We start from the raw sequence: 14,378 nt of genomic DNA, 5'->3' as shown, positions 1-14,378 counted from the left end.
AAGGAGTCTATGAACTCCAGTTGTATGAGAACAGACAAGCAATATATTCTTTTTAAACAGTTGGCAAAAAATAACACATTTCTTCTCTAGATGAGGGTTTATCTGCCAAAACTAATCCTGGAGTGAGTTTTTATGACCACACTATAAACTTTTGTAAAGTAAAGAATGTAATAGAAATGCTGACAGAGCCCTCCTTATGATGGGTTTAGAAGGTATAGCTATAAAACAGGAGTAATTTCTGGAATTTGGAAATTACACATGACTGTAAAGACAAACATATTTGCCGTAAATTGAAGCCCACACCTGCATGGGGATATATTGGCTCCCACTTAATTCAAGGTCAGCAATAACTTTAAAACAAATCTATTAAACTCTTATCAAGCTGTTCAAGTTAAAATTAAAGGAAGGAAAAAAAACTCTCTGCAGAACATTAAATCATGCAAAATTTCAAATAAACTTAAATTCAGCTAAAGAAAACTAGGGCCAATCCTCCCTTTAAAATGTTCCACCTAAAACAACAAAATAGTCCAACACTTCGCAATCAAAAATAGCAGGAACTTGTGAGTGTTCTACAAACAAAACACTCTGAATCTAGTAACACAGAAAGTGACAGTGAAACAATTTATCAGTGGTTCTAACAGCCACTTATTAATTGAGGTCTCTTTGATGAAACTTAAAACATCTGTTTTCCATGGCTAGAGACTATGGACAAACTAGAGAAAATTCCAAAGGACACAGTTACTCTACTGACATTCCTGTTGCAGGTTTTCTGTCTTACTCAGACACAAGTGATTATATATTTTCTATCTAAAGTTTTCTTTAAGTTCCATAAAGTTCACCTGTGTGATTCTTTTGTCCCCATCCAATGTCACCCATCCTATGTGTCTTGGTTTTGCTTCTTTCATAAAGCATATTTGAAAGATATTAGGCTGTGCTATCAAGGAGAATTTTATCCAAATCTTGTTTTTGCATATAACTGGGTGAGATTGTGTAAGTCACTCACTTATCTCATTTATTTTATCTATAAAATGTCGGGGGGAAGGTCAATGACACTTGTCTATTCATAGATATGTCAGGGAAAATCCCAATTTGTTGCTAATGTCCCTCTCATTTGGGCACATGGTGATGAGAGCTTTTATTCCCTTTAGTTACCCAAATACCTAAATAATTAGGTGAAACCATGAAGTCTTAAAAGCAGAGTGGTGCCTTTAAATGACAATGCAGTTTGATGAATTTAGATACAGATGCCAGGTTTGAAGTCTAAAAGTTTCTCTAATATTTTGCAATATGATTTTTAAAAAACATTGGTGGGTAATTTGCATATGCACACCCACCAAGTCACCAAAGGACTAAAATCAGCAAACTAAGATCCCTATTATTATCGCTTGAGTGCCATCTAGACAAAAAGGCCTACCAGGTACAAGCCCCTATCTATGAAGTATCCATTGGTCTTTGTTTTAATCCTATGATATGGCACACTGCCTGACACCTAGCAGGCATCAATAACTATTTGTTGAGTAAATGAAAGAATAACTGTAGAGAAGACACACCAAATCAATAGGTGTTTTGCTAGCTATCTAGGAAAGGGAGTAGAGTGGTATGGAAATAGGGATATTTTTTCTTCTTTTAATCTCTCTTTTCTTAATGGTAAAACTACAGCATGTTTGAATGCTGATGGGTCTCATAATAGAGAAAAAATTCAATAATAGAGATGAAGGAGATAAAATTCAAATAAATATAACTGACAGAGCACAAGTCTCTGTAAAATGGAGAGAAACAGACACCAGAAGAGAAGTAGGCAGACTGGCCTTTGTTTCCAAGAAATCCATTTCCTCCAAGGTCACAGGAAAGGAGAATACAGCTCAAGAAGCAGAGAGACTTATACTTTATTAACTGGAAGTTGAAGTTGTGTGTAGGATCCAATTGCCTGGGGTCGGAAAGTTAAAAACTTTTTAGGGCCATTTTTAGGATAAATAATTCAAAATCACAAATACAAGTTACACTGAAGTCTTTGGAAGGAGCTTATAAAACTGGGTGTTGCTGAATCTTAAATTTGATGTTTCATGGAAAATCTCTTTCTCTGCCTGAAATTAAATCTAGACTCTGCATCTCATGAGCTATGTGAATTTGGACAGCTTATCAATCTCCCCAGGTCTACATTTCCTCATCTTTAAAATGGGGACAGACATTATTCATCTCATAGGATTTTAGAGATAATTAGATACAAATAACCATGTAGAACAGGATTGAAAAAATTGTGTAAGGGATTAGATACAATAATCCACATGAGGCATTCTCAATAAATCTTGATTATCATTATATAGAGTCCCTGAAACATAGGAAAACCACAATAAATGTTTGCTTCTACACCAGCTAGATGAGAAGAATTTTTAAGAGATCATTTTATTATACTCTATTTGAAATCTAAAGCATTGCTCAAGGACATTAGACTCACAAAGAGTATTTTTAACTACCATCCCTCCTCTACTCCACCTTCCACTTCTCTTTCTCTTGCTTTTACTCCTTCTCTTCTTATATATCACTAGAGCTATGTGGGAGCAGAAAATCCATATGTAAACCACAAGCATGCCCTCCCAAAGGGTAGGATTCATGCCATTTATATCTGAAATGCAGAGAATAATGCACATGGTGGCTATTCAGCAAATTTTTTGCTGTTAAGAAAATTACTAATAAACCATTATTTGTAGTTCAAGATTCTACTAAAACTTGAATGCTAAAAATTGTCTCGGAACCAATGGTGAACTTAGTGACCTTCCAGAGTATATGACATACACTCCATCATGGTAGCCTAAGTGTGAGCACTGTGTAACCCTAACACCAACTCAGAGCGTCAACAGTCCGTAAATGCTTAGCAGATGAATGGTTCATCCTGAGAAAAGGAAAGTAAATGCAAAGGGTGACTGACTGGAGTTTTTACACTTACTGCTAAGCTCTAAGAAAAAGAATGCCTACAAGGCATTCTCCATTGGAAAATGTTCATTTTGATAAGTCTGTCACCAAAAAGAAATGCAAAACAATGCTAAAAAAATTTTATTTCCAGTATTCATAACCAAAAATCTGTTCATTCAATTTTCTACAGTGGCACATACTCAAATAATGCATAAAACATTTAACGCTGTTGTTCTCCAGGTTTATTAATGCTGGCTAACTCATCTACTCTCATGCTGTTAATCTTGCCAGAAGCATCTCACTTTTTGTAAGGTACTAAAGTGATTTGGGTTGCAACCAAATCAATAATAATTAGTCAGCTGAATCTTTAGAAATTGTTGAGATACTTTGTTATCAAAGAAAAATTCAGAATTCTAACTATTTACCTAGAATATTTCTATCCACCATATGTCCATGCCTACACAACTAGAAGAAATAAAAGAGAATCCATGTAAATAATTTTTTTTTAAAAGATGTTTTTTGGCTTTGTTGGGTAGAGAGATTCCCAGTATGTGTCTTTGTAATAAGCAAAGCAAAAAATGAGAAATGATAAAGTGACTGATACTAATGGTGTTGGAAATGTGGGTTTTTTCCCTCTATGGGACATTCTAAAAGGCTTTCTTTAGTAAAACTTGGATGGTAGAGAAATCTGTTTCTCATAAGGCTTGAATGGGGTTGTAAAAATATTTGAGATGCAAATTTAAAGTCATTTAATATGAGAGGCAGGATAATGAGGTACAAAAAGCCAAATCAAAATGAAATAGATTTAAACCCGAGAGAACCCCTACCAGAGTCAGGCACCCGGGCAGAAGTAATTCCTCCTCTTTCCATTTCCACTCTTTTAGAAGCTGCTAAAAGGGTATGTTGCTCGTTGGAATTATGATTTGACATTAGTACAACATCAGAGACTGAAAGGAGTTGTCTACCATCAGGACTTTTCTACCTCCTTGATTTAACAAACAAAAATCTATCAAGCCCAGAAAGTTAAGTGACTGATGCAAGTAATACAGCTAATTTGAACTCCATAATTGAAAGTGAGGCAGCAAGAGGAGGTCCAAAGGGAATGTCAGAGTTGAAATTCCGGCTTTATCACTCACAGACCTTCATAAGCAGTGATTGGTGTGGTTCGCCACAATGTGAGTGCTAGCCAGGAGGATCTTATCAGGTTAGCTCACAGCTTCCATATCATCAGAAAACTAGTGACCACATCGTTCTTTTCCAGCCTGTGTTATCCTTCATATTAGACAAACACAAGTGAAAGTAGTATTCAATACTTAGGATGCATTTGTGCATACTCTATTTGAAATACAGCCAAAGGTGCTTGAGAAGAGCTACATATTTATGGTTGCTCCTCAGATAGGCACAGTTCACAGACATGCTGGGAACTTGGAGAGGGAGAAAGCCATGATAGTAAAGATAACAGAGAAAGCACCCTGAGGGCTGAGCTTCCCAGGTAACACTCTAATATGTAATGTTTACTCACTGGAAGTCCGTTGTATTAGACCCAAGCCAGTGTCAGTCTCCAAGAGGATATAATCTGGTAGAGAGGACAGCAAGGGTGTCCATAAATGATGGTAGGCAATGTCAAAGGAATCCAGTCCACAATTCCAGGAGACCAAGGGGACAGACAAGAGCCACTGTGAATAGCCAGAGAATACGAAGAAGTATCCAAAGAGGGGGTTGGTAGAATATAGGCCAGTGTTAGGGTCTTAGCCAAGGAAGTTATGGCTTTGAGAGAGACTTAAGACTCAGTGGGAGACAGGAAACCAAAGTATAAGAACGGTCATATAAACTGTAATATAAGTATTAATTTTGGGGAACTTAGAGTGCTAGTCCTACAAAAGCCTAACACATTTACACTCTGACCCATTTTCATAGATGGTGGTAGCTTATCAAATACTCCTTGAGTTGGCTGAGAAAGATTCAGGAGCTCAATGTGGCTGAGACTTTAGAAAAGAAGACCAGTTGTTCAGAGTTGAACAGGGATAGACATCAGTGTCTTACAAATCCCAGGCAAGATTTGGCGGTGCGTGGGACAAGGCTAGATAAATGAGAATCACTCAAGAGACAAGAAAAACACAGTTGAGTTTCTTGTGTAAATGAGTCCAATTTTGTCTTGTCCTGGTTTTAAAATAAAGACATCTTTCTTCTTGCAATTACTCTTGAATAGTTTTAACACATAAAAGTAACAAAGATTTATCCAGGATTATTACACTTCTCAGCTATTTCATATATCTTTTCCTAAAATGAATGGGTGTGTGTGTATCTGTGTGTGTGTGTATGTATATTTTAAGGAAGGCTCCAGGAACTAAATATCAAAATAACAAAGTTATAACACAGGAGTAAAAAACTAATCATTATTATACACCACCTATTCAAGAAGCCAGTCAATGAATGGACCACAGAAAATAAAGAGGATTGCAGGGAGGAGACAGACTCATCTTTAAATTGGGAATTATTTGAATGATGGAACTGGATAGAAATTACGTCTTCTCATATAAAAACAAGATGTCTTTTTAATATTCTCTTATGTTTTAAATTGTTTCATTACTCAGAATCCTGAATGCATAATGAGCAAGTAAGCATTACGTTACAGAAACAGAAACTGCACAGTTTGTCAATGAGCAAACAATAACATAAGATCAAAATCCACATGAAAAGCTTACTATATATATTTTATATAAGTTTTTATTTTATGTACTTATAAGAAGGTCAGCATAAGAGTTACAGGAGGTGAATATTATCAAAGGCAGTGTGAAGAAAGCATGACCAAAGATGGATTACCAGGATTTATTGCAACTCTATCTTTATTAGCCATGAAATCTTGTGTTACTATAACCTTGTTTTGCCTCAGTTTCCTCATCTGTAAAATGAACATTGTAATAGCAGGTCATTCCTCATAAGGCTGATGAAAGGATTAAAATTATATCATTCAAGTGAATATAGCATATACCTTAATTCATGTGTGTCATTCAATAATTTTTAGCTATTATTATTAAGGCAGGTTTCAGGAAGATGTTCAGAAATGTACCAAAAAAATATAAATAAATAAAATTCATGTTAACACAGCAGTAAATTAGGAAACTGGCATTAATATGCCCATCTGTATTCACCTGCTTTTCAAGGACTCGCGTACTAAATAAGATAATCCATTTATCAGACCTCTCTAATTAATTAGAACACAGCTCCTCTCCCTGTGCTCTTTTATCAGATATATGACATTAGTGGCAAGATGACATGACAGTGATATAAAAATTACAACATTAATAGGCTCTGAATAAATAAAACCTGAAGCAAAATCTTTCCTGGTGCCAAGAATAAAATAGCTGAGATGAAGATAGATATTTCAGAGGTGAGTGTAAAACAGTAAATCATACAATACTGGCAGAACACTAGAAATGATACTTTTCAAAATAAAGCTATGAAATGTTGGTGGGGACATACAACTCTGCTATTTCATTGTGAATGACACAGTGAGTCTAATAAAGTAGCTGATTTATTGAAAACCTTATCACATTTAAAAGGAAGGTGTTTTCACTGATTCTTTTTATTCACTACAGAACTTGTGCTGTTGTGCCAAAAGGGGATTTGATCTTTACTGAAGCAAAAATCAACTTTTTCCACATAAGGACAGTAGGAAATTCAGCCTTCAGTCCTTTAAATATAAAAATTTCAACATATTCACTACCACCAGCACATGTTCATGTTGAAAAAGTGGATCAATTTTTATTTATCAACCAATAAAGTTGTATTATTTAGAAAGATGATTTTGTTCTGTTTAATACCATTCTTTCTACTGCATATACATGCTTTCCTTAAATTGACACAGTACACTGATTTCCTCTCATATTTCCAGGGAGAGAACCATGATATATTCCATGGATAAATGGGGTGGGGCAGGTGGGCTAAGGAGATTGGCCATCTTGTTAACTCTAACTCTGGGTTCCCAAATATCTCAGTTTAGATATCTGTTTTGGCAAAGTTGCTATAAAATAAAAGCTACATTGGCTTTTACTTACAGACCTTTCTCTGCTTGATGGATCTATGTTGGGTTAACAAGTCTATTAATATTAATAAACATTGCCCATTTTTCTTCCCAGGAACCCACACGCCAATTTTCCTCCCTGGACTCACTTCACTTGTCCCTGCGTGCCCCATCCCTGTGCTCGCCCTCACCTCCACATCTATACCGGCTCACACAAATATATGTCTTATTGTTCAGTAGTAAGACCTTGATTCTCCTTCTTGGTCACCCATAAAGCAAATAATTGTCCTTCAAAACTAAATTAAAAGACTTTTGTCTCCATTTTGGTGGCAACTCTTTTAAAAATTCATAGACAATAACTACAAATATTTATGACCCTTCTTTGAAGGAATCATCCGCTTTTGGATGCACCTCGCAAATATCCTTCAATTTCCACAAAAGAATGGTGAATGGACAACAATTAAGTAATCTTCTAATTGGTTTTGCAGCATTTGAAAATCATTACGACATAATAAACTTGCTCTCAAATAATTCAGTATTCAACCCTCAAAAACTCATGCATGACTGAAAGGCTTAAACTATTTCCAACTAATTTTTTTAATAGTGAATTTTTTTAGTTCTTCACTATCAATTCAAAGAGAGTCTGTTGAAAGAAATGATGTCTCAACAAGCCAGCTCAAGAACTCCTAATTTAAACAGGGCTATTGACTGGACAGATATTCAGAAGTTTTATTTTTTATATTTTTAAATATGACTTTAAAACATAGCTATGTAACTGATTTTCAATCTATTAGCGCCAAGACTCCTTAGAAAAAGTGTCATAATAACATCAAATATAAAGATACATTTTAAAGCTGAAATCTGTAAGTGTCACTATTGGTCATAACATTGACTAAATCATTTCAAAATATTTGACAGTGTTCAACACAACTCTTCTTGAATATTATTTGCCTCCTATCTATTTATTTTGCCCAGAGTGATCTTGAATTCAAGAGTATTTTTCTTATCACATCAGTTTGCTATTCTTGTTTGTTTTTCTGTTGTTCTTTCTCACCCTTACAAGGTTCCCCTACTTTAATTAAATGTGGATATTTAATACACACTTGAAAGGGAAAATATAAAGGACATCCAAAAAGATATTGAGGCAACAACAGTGTTTTCTGTTCATTACTATAATTCCTTACATAATAATTTTGCTAACATTTTGTAGAATGTTATAAAGCCTTTATTAGTATTTCAATTATTTTTATGTTAAAGAGAAGGGAAAAAAGGGAAAGAGAGAATATGAAAAATAAGAAATTCAACTGAAAATAGTTTAGAAAATCATCTCTAACAGTTCATTCCAAAACTGCATGACCTATTGCTGTTGAAAATCAATAATTTTCATAAACACAAATATTTAACCAGAATTTCAGAAAGTTCTGTTTCTTATAAAATTCTAGAACAGTTTCAAGGAAACCTTAACCTGGTAGGATTTTATCCAAGATCCTTTAGGGCAATGGTCTTTCACAAGTGTGGCAATTTAAAATGACTCAGATACTGTGTTCACATGCTCTGACTTACAAACGAGCTTTTAAAATGTCTAATAATGTGACTGTGCAAGAGCTAATGAAATGATCCTTTCTTCCTCACCCTCTTGAGCTTGTTATCCTCTTGACATCTACAGAAATCCTTAAGATGAGATCATGCTACCTTAATATAAATGGTGAGTTTATATAATATCATCAAACTGCTGTGTCCCCTAGTCTAGGTATGTGAATTTTATTAAGTATTTATGCAGCTTAGAGTAATAGATCAGCCAATTTTTATTTGCTTTACCCTCAGGCATTAGTCATGATTGATATCAAAGCAGTTCTGTATGTCCAAAAACTAAATACAAGAAATTAAATATTTTAAAAACAGCTCTATAATGAACTACTGTGTCTATAATTACTGTTAATAAAGTATACACACCAATTTTTCATATATTACATACTAATAATACTTCCTACAGAAAAAAACAAATATATTAGTTTTGTATTTTTAATAATACTATATTTTTAAACAGTTCGATTCATGAAATTTGCCTAAGCACTATCCTAAATAAAACATTCATTTTGAATGAAATATTTGCTATTTTTCTTATTCATTCTCTTAAATATGCCTTTGTTCTGTTTTGTTCTGAACTTAGATTACATTTTTGCTAAAACACTAAGATTTAAAAAAAATCTATGTAATTCAGACTATATATATTTTTTCTTTAATGAAATAGCAGACATTTTGGAGATGATAAGAAATAGAAAACTCGTGAAAGCCAAGAACTTTCTTCCTTGAAAACAGCACTGACCACGCACATGCACATGCACATCACATTATCTTTTAAACATCCATGGATCACAGGTTAAATATATCTGACCTGGAAGATTAATGTACAATATTCTATCTTTCCACTCTTAAGAAACCTATCTCCATTTTTTAAACTCTTTCATTTTGGAAGAAACATCTGACCATAATTTATTTCATTAGAAACATGAAAACTTAAGGGAAGACTGAGAAAATCAGAAATTGTAAATATGTCACTAATAGCACAATTTAGAATGATAGTATTTTCCAATGCATGAGCTAATGCATTGGCTGAAGGATCAGAAATCCTGAAGCTTGGCAAGTTTCCTCACTTTCTACTTCCTCTTTTAATACCCTCCGATAACTAAGAATACAGAATGATTATTTCTGTAGTTTCAGAATCTCCTTTATTCATCTTCATACTCTTTCTCACAGATATGTGAAGAATAATATCTGAAAACTGAACCTGATAGCTCCTTGCTAACATAGGTCCTCCGGTTAAGGGTAACTGTGCATCTTGTTTACAGAGCCAGGACACATGACCCCTCAGCCTGAAATGGGAAAAAAAAAATCCTACCACTGATATAATGACATATTCCATCTCTCTCTTGGTCAAGAACTACTTTAAATTTTTTCATTCAATTCATTCAAAAAGATCAATAATTTTTGGATGGAATCAAGTACTCAGTTATACTGCATCAAGAAGTCTTGTTTTGTCTTTGTTTTTTGTGTTTCGTGTTCCTGTTTAAAAAGTAGATAAATATTCAAAATGGGAATTTCCAAATAGGGGTTGAGAATGTTGTATTTCATAAGCTTATTTGATTGACCTTATTTCCCTTAGTAGAGGAAAAATCTAATAATATTATGTGGATTTAGTAACTACAGTTTTATGTGACTCAATATGATGACTTGCTCAAAAAGAATGTATAATATACTTGTAAAAGTATACAGTATACAACCTTGCTGCAGGGGTTCAGATTCCAGCTCTCCTGCCTCCTATGTGTGAAGACCTTGGACTAAGTATTTTACCTTCTCTGTTCCTCAATTTCCTTATCTGCTAAGTGGAGGGAGTATTTGATACCATTATATACTTACCTTGTAGGGTTGTTCTGTGAATTAAACAAGTTCATTAATTCAGTTACTTAGTTACTGTGCTCATAACTCTACATAGCATACACTAAATGCTGCATGATATTGACTATTATTATTGGACATTACTTACTTTGTGCTTCTTAAATAAAATCTTTTCATCCTAGAGATATTTTTTCCTTTATAATTGCTACTGAGTTACCTGTCAATGTTGACACAAATTTTAAAAAAATAATTACTCTGATGTTTATATCCAGACATCTTGGTACTAATCACAAACTACAGCTCCATAACTACGGATTTATGGCAACATCCCACAAACATACAATGCTAGAATACATGTTTCTTTTTATTATACTCCATGCTATTTAAGACCTCTTTGTTGTCATTATTATCAACAATAAATGACAATAAATTTGTATTTTTACTAATAATGTGTGTATTAAAAAGTTTTTTTGGATTATATAATTTTAATCATTTTGCTTTTCTCTTTGAACTGTCAACATCTGTGGAGTCTTTACAATTTCTTCCGACTTGAGATTCAATTTCTGATATTTTTCCCCATTCTTGGTTAGTTTCTTGTTTTCAAATAACTGATAAGTTTGACATGCCCTATTTAAAATTATTCAGGGATTTCCATATTTTCCTAATGCATGAGATAATGGTAAAATATAAAACTGCCATGTCAGTTGCTCTCTACAAAAAGTATTCTCTCTGTAGAAAAGAATATTTCTCTCAATATTTTGAAATACAGTTACTCCAGAAATCCTAAGAGTACATTAATGTTGTGGAGATAGCTTATAAAGTAGATTCTCACAAGAATAATAGCAACAGTGACTGAATTTCTTGAGGATAAATGAGTTCTTGCAGCCTCCACATGACACAAAATTACTTTAACCCCAACTGGTATAAAAGAATTAAATAATTTAGCAGCTTCATCACACTGGATTAAATATTGCCTATATAAAAAAATAATTAACCAAAAGGTAGGAGAATGATATATTTTCTTTATAGTAAATGTTATTTTCAAAGTACCTTACATCTTTGAGAACTGTTTTTCTACCTTTTTATGATCTATAGGAAACTACATATATATACTTATATATGTATACACCTATATGTATTTTATACGTGTATATGTGGATAATATATATTTGTATATATTAGTATGTATATATGTGCATATATAATATATAAATTTAATATACATTGTATCCTGTAGCATCATAAACATGATGTAGTAGTAAATGTCATTTCTTTAATTTTATAAACTTTCAATGAACTATACTTCTAGGAAAGTTAATTAGTTTTATTTATAATAGCAAAATATTAGAAAAATCTAACCATTTAACAAGAGGAGATTGAAAACAAATTATGATAAATTCATAATATGAAAGAATAGGCAACCATCAAAAGTATGTTAAATAAAAATATTTTGCAATTCCCCATACTTTATTAATTACAAAACAGCATATATATGTATATGTGAGTGTGTATGTATACATACATATGTGCCTTTTTTAGTATAGTTTTATATATCAAACATGATTATACAAACAAATATAAAATATACCTGGCTAAATCTTTTATATACATTATCTCAAGAGGTAGGAATCAAAGCTCAGGGAAACTCATTAATTTGTTCAAAGTTACACAGATATTAAGTAGGGTTTCAACTCATGTATATCTGTTCTCTTGAGTGCTATGCTGAACTCCCTATCTGTGGGATAAGGAAAAACTATAATTAGGGATGTTATTTGTTATTTTTAATAGAATACATTTATTAAACATAAATATTAAATTAAATTTATATATATATTTTAAAAGGGTTAAACAAAACCCAATATTTTTCCTGATGGATAATAATGGAAATAAAGAAATTACTTTACTGGAGGAATAGCTGTGCTCATTATATTACATTTATATTGATTATAATTCTTCCTACTGCATGTTTCATCAGTATTGCAAAATTATTTTTATATCTTATATTGTTTCATATTTTAAGTTTTTCAGTCACTTAAGATGATGCAACTTGTAACAGCATATTAGTTTTAAACAATTTTACCGCATTGGATGCTGATGTCATACCTTTTAATTTGGGCAGTAACTCTAGGATAGAATCCTTAGCCCAAATTTTTAAAATGCAGACTGGATGCACAATTCATTGTATAAATATAGTCAATCTTAAAGAATAGTAAAATATATATTGTGGGTCATATATTCTATAGACTTGTTAATATACAAGTATGAAGTTGATCGAAATTTGTAATGGGCAAAAATGAGTAACAGCAAAAATAGATGAATAAATAAGTAATTTAGCAAGGTTAATCTAATATTTCATTTCTCTATTTTATTTTTATTATTAGTGTCCATTGTTACTTTTTCTACCTTCATTGTTGCTTAACAACAAACTCAATATATTTGCAATGCAATATATACACATTTCACAAATTTGCAGAGCTGAGCATGCAGAAAGGCTGACATACTGAACCCTGTGATAGATAAGTTTCATTTAACAAATTACACTTGGCAAAAGAATAGTAAAGTCAGTAATTAACAAATGAGCTTGTTTTTTTCCTTCTTGCTTTGGACATAATTCTTTGGTGACTTGGTCAAGTCCTAAGTGATTCATAGAAGTTTTATCCACCATAGGAGAGCTTTATTTCACAGAATAAGTTCTAAGTTTACCATTATTTCTATGTGCATGAGGTATTCACGGACTTCATTGATCTTTTTTGAGCAAATGTATTAATACTTAAAAAGGATTACAAACCCAAATTCTTGCAGGGGTAAAACAGGTATTTTCAATGCATAAAGAATGAATGCTACAGGAGAAAAGTGGGGAAAGAACAAAGTGTAAGGTGCCTATACCCATTTAAAGAAAGCAGAGAGCGTCCATTTCTGGTCAGTATTTGCCACATGGAAATGAGACAGGCTCAATTTGGCCACATCTTCAGACTTTTCCAGAAAAGAGAGAGATTCTCATTTTAAAATAAATCAGTCAAGTTTTAAATGTTGACAGGAATTCATTTTCTTAACATGTGTAGAATTAGCCAAACATTTCTGCTGGATGGATTTGTCCAGCGAGTTGCTGTTTATGTTATAAATAAATAAATAAATAAAAAGATTCAGTAACAATTTGCAGAGACACTTCAGTAATACTTAAGTTAGTGTTCTACTTTAGAAACTGTTTTTTAAACTTAACCACAGATAGGCTAAAACCAATTTTATTGCATTAATCATTACAACATGCTACATTTACAAGAGAATATATATAAACTTCTTGAGTATTAATTCAGGGAAATATTATTGCAGTACTTCATATGCACAAAATCATGTATGAAGTTGACCAAGAGGAATCATCTGACTAGAAAGTAACTGAAACAGGCAAATTGATCTCAGGGGTAATGGAGAACCTTAAAAGAATAGCTATTAGATGACACAATGCTTTGACTTGAGGAATCTTGAGATACACATATTAGTATCTTAGATAGATTAAAATGGGTGGGGAGAGATTAGAAAATATTTACACCCCAGTTACTAAACTGGTATAGTATTGTGTAGTATTTTATCATGAAATTAAGTTTCAGTAAAAATTTGCTTAGAAGGATAATATTTTGCTTAAATATAAAACATGCTTTAGATTTTCTTTTATTCTTTGTAGGAGAATCTGAATATTATAAAAAACAACATTTGTTGAAATATTTGTTGTAGAAAAATGTACTAAGTTGAAAGTTGTAACTATGTTTACCATAGTAGGTTGATTTTATCCACACTTTGGATAATTAATTTACTGTGATGCCTTGATCTAGCTTTAATTATCTCAACCACATAAAGATACTGTGTTGTTTTTTTGTAACTAGAAGCATAGCTAACAGCATATTTCCTCTTTTAAGTAAACATTAGCAAAATAAAGTAAGTTTATTAGAACATCTTTAAAGCACAATGCTTAATCCCCATCTGTACCTAAAAGGTTGATATACATTAAACATGTGATAAAACAATTCAAATATTTCAAGCAGAAATCTGTTGA

Source organism: Manis pentadactyla, chromosome 2, assembly GCF_030020395.1.
Source record: "Manis pentadactyla isolate mManPen7 chromosome 2, mManPen7.hap1, whole genome shotgun sequence".
Taxonomy (NCBI): Eukaryota; Metazoa; Chordata; class Mammalia; order Pholidota; family Manidae; genus Manis; species Manis pentadactyla.
Note: the sequence above shows the minus strand (reverse complement) of the source record.